At 42.5% G+C, this 8,495-nt stretch overlaps 1 pseudogene; it reads left to right on the forward strand.

The window, feature by feature from the left end:
• Positions 1–3,300: 3,300 nt before the first annotated feature.
• Positions 3,301–4,282, forward strand: LOC116275716 (annotated as a pseudogene).
• Positions 4,283–8,495: the final 4,213 nt, after the last annotated feature.

Below are 8,495 nucleotides of genomic sequence, written 5' to 3' on the forward strand. Positions count from 1 at the left end.
ACTGAACCCAATGCACAAGCAATCTTCCTTGTTGGTAGTTTTGGGCAGAAGGGCTGCTGGGGGATGAGAATATCATAGATCATAGCTAATATTCTTGAAATTAGAAGCAGACAACTTTAAAGATTCATTGGTCTTAAAAACATGATCTATCTAAACAATTTATTATCCTGAGGTGAAAATTCTTCGAATTTGTTTTCTAAGACTCTCATTATTCAAAGTCTTCTTATTGCCTCCATCCTAAAATAATGTTCTTTTATAGGGATAACTTTATTTACTATAAGGAGAATTATAAAAGTAAATGTACAGGAAAATGGCACAGTATGAATTGTATAAGAATGTTACAACCTCTGTCTCCTATTTAGTGTTACTCTCTTGCAGTTTGGATGACAAAAAAACCATGGCTTATGGTAAAGTGATTAAAGCTTCCCCAGGAGCTCCAGCTGTCAGTGTAGTGATAGCCCTTCTCATCATGGATTTTCTCTTTCCATACTTAAAGTGTGTTCTTCTTTTTGTTTTTTGTCCACTGTGGGCAGATATCTGTGAATAATGGAGCACATGCTAATAGCCGCTATGGGCAACATTCTATGACCTAATCAATCTGTGGAAATTTCAGTTTTTAATTAGTGTCAAAAAAATAACAAGCATTTCTGGGCCATCATTTACAAGAAAACACTGCTTTTTGTTTTGTTTTATTTATTTATTTATTTCTTTTTTTTGAGACAGAGTCTCGCTCTGTCACCCAGGCTGGAGTGCAGTGACACGATCTCAGCTCACTGCAAGCTCCGCCTCCCAGGTTCAAGCAATTCTCCTGCCTCAGCCTCCTGAGTAACTGGGACTACAGGCACATGCCACCATGCCTGGCTAATTTTTTTGTATTTTTTTTTTTTTTTTTTTGAGATGGAGTCTTGCTCTGTCGCCCAGGCTAGAGTACAGTGACATGATCTCGGCTCATTGCAAGCCCCACCTCCCGGGTTCACGCCATTCTCCTTCCTCAGCCTCCCCAGTAGCTGGGACTACAGGCTTCCGCCACCATGCTCGGGCTAATTTTTTTTGTATTTTTAGTAGAGACGGGGTTTCACCGTGTTAGCCAGGATGGTCTCGATCTCCTGACCTCATGATCTGCCCACCTTGGCCTCCCAAAGTGCTGGGATTACAGATGTGAGCCACCGTGCCCAGCCCGAAAACACTGCTTTATGGGAGATTATAGGTTATTTTTTTCTTCTCCATAAAAAGTTATGATGAGAATAAAAATGTTCCCTAAATTTGCCCCCCCCCCTTTTTTTTTTGAGATGGAGTTTTGTTCTTGTCGCCCAGGCTGGAGTGCAGTGGCACAATTTCAGCTCATTGCAACCTTCGCCTCCCAGGTCCAGGGGATTCTCCTGCCTCAGCCTCCTGTGTAACTGGGATTACAGACACCTGCCACCATGCCAAGCTAATTTTTGTATTTTTAGTAGAGATGGGGTTTCAGCATGTTGACCAAGCTGGTCTCGAACTCCTGACCTCAGGTGATCCGCCCACCTCGGCCTCCCAAAGTGCAGGGATTACAGGCGTGAGCCACTGTGCCCAGCCTAAATTCACCCTTTCTAGGACTTGCTATAAGCACTTTTTCTATATAGGTCCTGCTGTTTGAGTTTATGGGATCTCCTACCTATTGATCTCTGTATTATCCCTACCTGTGAGACACTGTGTCTTTACCTTTCTCTTGAATTTGGCTTAGATTTTACTGCCCATTGTTCCAATATCACTCTTACTCACTCCCTTGTCAGTCTTCTTTAGTTGCACCCGAACTGACGAGTGGTTCATAACTGCTGTTGCACATCACTGGGAAACCTCCTCAGAACAGAAATGTCCTGGCCAACCATCAGGTTTATGAAGCCTGGAATCTCAGACATAGTCCATGCATGTGTGTGAGTGTTCTCAAAAAATTCCCAGTGTGATTCTGACACAAATCCCAGTTAAATAACCACTGATCCTAACCAAACCCTCTGTTGGCTAAACTAGCTATTTTGTCATCTCTGTGATTCTATCAGGCAGCTGAGAAGTGCTGGGGAGTTATCACGTATAGGCTGCCCATTGTCACTACAGTTTCATAGTCACCAGCCTCAACTGAGCACTCCATGCTGCCCGTGCATCCTACCAAATTGATTTAATTGACTGGCCCACCACTCTCTGTAATTGCCATTTCAAATCTTCCACACTCTCTGGCTTCTCTTCTCTTCTTCTCAATTTCTGCAGATGATTTTTTGCTTCCTAAGTGGGAAACTCACAACTTATTGCAATACAATTTATAAACCTACTTGTATTAGCACCTATTCTCTTCTCTCCTATTCCAGTGGAGGAGGAATCTCTTTCTTTTTTTTTTTTTTTTTTTTTGAGACGGAGTCTTGCTCTGTCACCCAGGCTGGAGTGCAGTGGCCGGATCTCGGCTCACCGCAAGCTCCGCCTCCCGGGTTCATACCATTCTCCTGCCTCAGCCTCCCGAGTAGCTGGGACTACAGGCACCCGCCACCTCGCCCGGCTAGTTTTTTGTAATTTTTAGTAGAGATGGGGTTTCACCGTGTTAGCCAGGATGGTCTCGATCTCCTGACCTCGTGATCCGCCCGTCTCGGCCTCCCAAAGTGCTGGGATTACAGGCTTGAGCCACGGCGCCCGGCCGGAATCTCTTTCATTTAAAGTGCATCCTTTCATGTGTTCTCTGGATCTCATTCCTCCCCACCTCCCCTAATAGACAAGAAGCAGAATTCAACTCATCTGCACATTTAGCTTATCACCTTGATTTCTTAGGGCATTTTACACAGTTTACTCTGTCCTTGAGCTCCTCTGTCCTTTTTCGTTAGTTGTTGTGATAATATACACTCTCTTGGTGTCTTTAGTACCTTGCTGTCCCTCTTCCAAGTCTTTCTTTTTTTTTTTTTTTTTTGAGACGGAGTCTCACTCTGTCGTCCAGAGTGGAGTGCAGTGGTGCGATCTTGGCTCACTGCAAGCTCCACCTCCCGAATTCACACCATTCTCCTGCCTCAGCCTCCTGAGTAGCTGGGACTACAGGTGCCCACCACCACGCCTGGCTAATTTTTTTGTGTTTTTAGTAGAGACAGGGTTTCACCATGTTAGCCAGGATGGTCTCGATCTCCTGACCTCGTGATCCACCCGCCTCGGCCTCCTAAAGTGCTGCAATTACTGGCGTGAGCCATGGCTCCCGGCTTCTTCCAAGTCTTTCTTTACTGGTATTTCCTACCTAACCTTTAAATATTGAAGTTTCTGTGCATGTTTCTGGGAAGTGGTCTGGAAAGCACTGCATCCATGGCCAGCCACCTCGTGCTCAACAATGGCACGAAGATGGCCATCCTGGGGCTGGGCACCTGAATGTCCTCTCCAGGCCAGGTGGCCAAGACTGTGAAAGTGGCGACTGATATCAGGTACTGCCACATCGACTGAGCCCAGGTACCAGAATGAGAATGAGATAGGGGTGGCCATTCAGGAGAAGTTCAGGGGACAGATGGTGAAGCATGAGGAGCTCTTCATCATCAGCAAACCTGGTGCACATACCATGGGAAGGGCCTGGTGAAAGGAGCCTGTCAGAAGATGCTCAGTGACCCTAAGCAGGGCTACCTGGACTACTACCTTGTTCTCTGGCCAGCCAGCTGTAAGCCTGGGAAGGAATCCTTCCCATTGGATGAGTCAGGCACGTGGTTCCCAGTGACACTGACATTGTGGACACATGGGTGGCCATAAAGAGCTGGTGGATGAAGGGCTGGTGAAAGCTACTGGCATCTCCACCTTCAACCATCTCCAGGTTGAGGGGATATTAAACAAACCTGGGTTAAACTATAAGCTAGCAGTTAACCAAACGGAGTGCCACCTGTGCCTCACTCAGGAGAAGTTAATCCAGTACTGCCACTCTAAAGGCATTGTGGTGACTGCCTGTAGTCCCCTTGGCTCTCCTGACAGCCCCTGGGCCAAGGCTGAGAACCCTTCCCTCCTGGAGGATCCCAAGATCAAGGCGATCATAGCCAGGCGATCCAGGTTGGGATCCGGTTCTCAGGTAGAGGAACTTGATGGTGATCCCCAGGTCTGTGATACCAGAATACATTGCTGAGTCACAGACTTTGAAACAAGCAGCCAGGATATTACCATCTTATTCAGCTACAACAAGAACTGTAGGGTCTGTGCCTTGGTAAGCTGTGCCTCTTATAAGGATTACCTCTTCCATGCAGAGTTTTGAAGGGGTCGATGCCTGCTCAACCCCAGTGACCTACACTTGTTTTTCCTGCTCATTTTTTTCTTGCAAATGTAGCATGGCCTGTGTCACTCAGTGGTGGAACAACAATCTCTAGACTGACCAGCCAGGGCTTGCTTGTCTAGCTTGATGTTGGGTCTGAGGAGCAGTGTCAGTGGAGTAGAAGTCTATTCCAGTTTCCTCTGCCCTTTTTTTTTTTTTTTTTCACCCAGCTGGGGAAAGTGCAGCTTGCATACCCTTTTGACCAAGGAGAAGCAAAAACTACAAGGTCAAAATAGTGCCACTAATAGTCACATTTTGACTGCTTGTAACTTTTCGGCAAGACTTCTTTTTGCCTAAAAAAAAAAGTGCTGTTGTGAGCTTAAAAATTTTTTGATATTTCTCAGGGCTGTCTACTACCATTTTAACTTCCACTCCCCCATGTTCTTCAAACCTCTATCTTTGTGTTATTTTGTGTGTGTGTGTGTGTTCGGTTACAGGAATTTGGGTGTGCAAAAGTGTAAATTTCCTTTTTAAACATTTCTCATGTTCTCATTTCTGCTGATAACTCAGTTACTTTGGCTCAGGGTTTCTCAACATCAATACTCTTCACATTTTGGACAGGATAATTCTTTGTTGTGAAGGTTGTCCTACATGTTTTGGGATGTTTAGTAGCATCCCTGGCCTCTACTCACAAGATACCAGGAGCCTCCTGCCCTTCCTAGTTGTGCCAACCACAAAATGTCTCCAGATCATATCAAATGTCCCTGGAGGTATAAAATTGTCCTTGGCTGAGAACCACTGCATTTAGCTTAAACTCAGTCTCTTTGGGGGTACCTAGTCATTTTGTTTCACCTCACCTTCCTTTTCCTTCCCGTCTCCCTGGGGGTGGTCAGAGGCTCTGGAAGACTTACACATAACCTTGACATTGGCAGAGAAACCTTTGATCTGCAATTACTTCTCCACTGGCATCCACTGTTGCTGTCACTCAAAGCCTCTTCTCGCAACAGGCTCACTGCAGGACAATTGCTCTGCTGGTTGGCGTCTCCCCTGTTGCTTTCCCGTAGTTCCTGCCTCAACATTGGCCGGTGGCTCTCTAGCTTCTGAAACTCAGCAACATTTTCCCATCTCATCTCTGACTGTGGCTGCCCATCCCACAGCCTCTACTGTGGGAATCTCTCTTCCTCTTCTGCAAGTTGATATTTTAGTTCCCTCTGTGCTCATTCAAGTCCCTGATCACTTGCAGGGGCTCCTTCAATGTGGCATCTGAGTATGAGGTGGGGTCTCATCTCCTTTCTCCTTGAACCTGCCTCATTCTTTCCATTTTACTGCAGCCACTCCATGTTGGCATGGGGTGCCCTGAAAGGCGGCTTCTTCCCAGCAGTTCAGACACAGAGTCTTCCTGCATCTTTCTGAAGGTTTCCATCATCCCTTCTTTCCCAGGGTTTTGGACCCAGAGGGAGCAGCATGTGGAACCCTCTTACAGAGACCACATCACTAACTCCCTTTAGCTGATTGACTCCCCATGTTCTCTCCAGCTCCCTCCCTCAAGTCTTATCATCTCTCTATATTTTGGGACAAGTACTTTTGCAATTAGAGATTAGACTTTGTCATAAAACACTATGTTCTGAGAGCTTCATGTACTTTTCCTTCTGGAGCTTAAGAAACCTTCCCCCAATCTCCTTCAAATCTGTCTTTGCCATAGGCCTAAAACCTATTTTTGGAACTCAACATAGGCTTTCGAGCCCATTATTTGATTCTTTCATTCGTGCTGGGATTTTTAGTGTTCCTTCTTCACTGGGATAATAAGCCCTAGCATTAAGGTTCAGTAGAAATGACAGAAGTACTGGACAATAAAAAGAAATTACCAAGAAGAAAAAAGATATAAACTATTATTCCACTACGTATGTCTGATTGTTTAACTTTTGCACTTGCTTTTGCAAAAGCCCTATTCAGGGCTCACCAAATATTTCATTTCCATCAGAGCTTAATCTTTTCAGAGGAAGAAGCTAATACTACCTATTGCTGACTTTGAATGGGAGTTTGGGGATATGAGGGTCACAGAGAGATGATTACTGCCCCCTTCCTCCAAACTGTGGAGCTGACCATGCCATAAAACAGTTTCAGTCACCAAGAGTGAGCTTCGAGAGGAACCACTGGTGTAGAACTTTCAGTCTATGTGGACACAAGCAATAAAAAATGTGGAGGGGTGTAAAGTGTATGTATATGTGTTTAAAATGTTATTGGCAAAGCCTGGTGGTTTTACTGCCAGTAATGGTCATTCATTTTTTCCCCTGTAATTCTATTCAGCTTCATTCTGGACTGATTCAAATAGGAAGCCGACACGATGTCAACCAAAAATCATTTTAATCTCCAAGTCCCATAAAACAATATAAAATACTCATATAACTCACTTTCCTGGAATGAAGTTTATAGCAACTAAAGTGCTTCCAATTTTATTTTTAGAAACTGGTTCATGCATTTTACATTGAATTAAGCCTAGTTCTTTTCTGTGACAGTTGGAGAGATATTTTAAATCTCAGCCAGTGGGCAAAGAATAATTTGTTTCTGATCTACATTTTTGCTTTGAAGAAACCATCGACTCTATTAATAAAACAAATGCTGTTTTCTTTTCCTTGAGAAGCCACAATGTGCACAGCCTCTGCTTGACAATCTGAGACAAAATAAATGTGATAAAATGGATTTTATATTAAAATGAGCCAACCTGACATGAAAGTCAAGGGACTGGTCCCAAAGAGTGACAATTACATTTACTACATTCCAGAATCAGCAATGCATTATGGTCCCTGCCTGCAAGTGCTTCTGAATGGAATTTCAAAGCCCTTGCAGATCCATATGTAGCCTTTCAAGATAAACTGTACATCAGCTGGTTCCTAAACCTCAAAACTACTGCCCATAGACAAAAGCATAATTTAGAAAAGAAACTCCCATAAAAATACACAGATGAAATATAGGTTGAAAATGGTGTGTAATTACTGGTACATTACTGGTCATTACTGGTGTGTTAAGAGTCTGCTCTGATTAAAGAGATAATAAATCTTCAAGGAATTAAATAATTATTAAAAGGCAAAATGACACTTAATGATGGATTTCTATGACCCACTAGGAAAAACAGAAAACCACATTGTATGTGGGTAATTAAAAAAAAGTTTCTTGAAAGACAGGATAAACACTGACTATCATATTTGCTGCAAATGTGGAGATCAAATGACAAGTAAATCTTTGGTAAACCCCTCACAGTCTGGAATCAGCTCAGAAAAAACAGAAAGGAGAATTCAGAAAAGCCACAAGGATGAGAACTGTGGGCTGATAGATGACAACCCCCAAAATACAACTGCTGAAGAGGTTTAGATGCAAACCTCAAACCACTTGTATTAACTAATTGACCCTCAGCATGTGGCACTGATCAATCATTTACATCCTGACTGGTGAGTTCTTTTAAAATGATTGTTTTTATGGTTGTATTTATTGTCCTCAACTTTTTATTTTGGAAACTTGCAAACCTCCAGAAATGTTGAAAGAATAGGAGGATAAAAACCCTTATATCCTTTATCTACATTTACTGATTGTTAATATTTTATCACATTTGTGATACATTTGTGCACTCTTTGTACATATTCCCCCAATCATTTGTAAGTAAGTTACAAATATTAGACTCTTCCTGTTCTACATACTTGAGTATATATCTCTTTAGAGCAAGGACATCCTCTCACATAGCCACAATACTGTTACCACACCAGGACATTTAACATTGTTATAAATTTACTGTCTTTTATACAAAACGTATTTGCATTTCCCAAATTGTTTCCAAAATGTTCCTTATAGGATTTTTTTTTTTCTGATCTAGAACCATCAAGAATCATGCACTGTATTTCGTTGTCCTGTATCTTTTGCCCTTTAATTTAGAACAAGAGTGAGCAAATATTTTCTGTAAAGTGAAAGATATGAATACAAATATTTCTATATATTATAAATAGCATATAATATAAATATTTTAAGTTTTGCAGCCCATACTGTCTCTGTTGCAACTGCTTAACTATGGTGTTGTAGCACAAAAGCAGTCATAGACAATATGTAAAGGAATGAATGTAATTGTGTTTCAATAAATTCATGTAATTTTCAAGTGCCATGAAACATTTTTCTAATTTTTTCCAGCCATTAAAAAATATACAAACCATTTGTAGATCACAGGTCATCAAAAGCAGTAGGTGGCAGGATTTGCCCTACAGATCAGAATTTGATGATACCATATCTAAAA

The sequence above is a fragment of the Papio anubis genome, chromosome 7, assembly GCF_008728515.1.
Source record: "Papio anubis isolate 15944 chromosome 7, Panubis1.0, whole genome shotgun sequence".
In the NCBI taxonomy this organism is placed as follows: domain Eukaryota; kingdom Metazoa; phylum Chordata; class Mammalia; order Primates; family Cercopithecidae; genus Papio; species Papio anubis.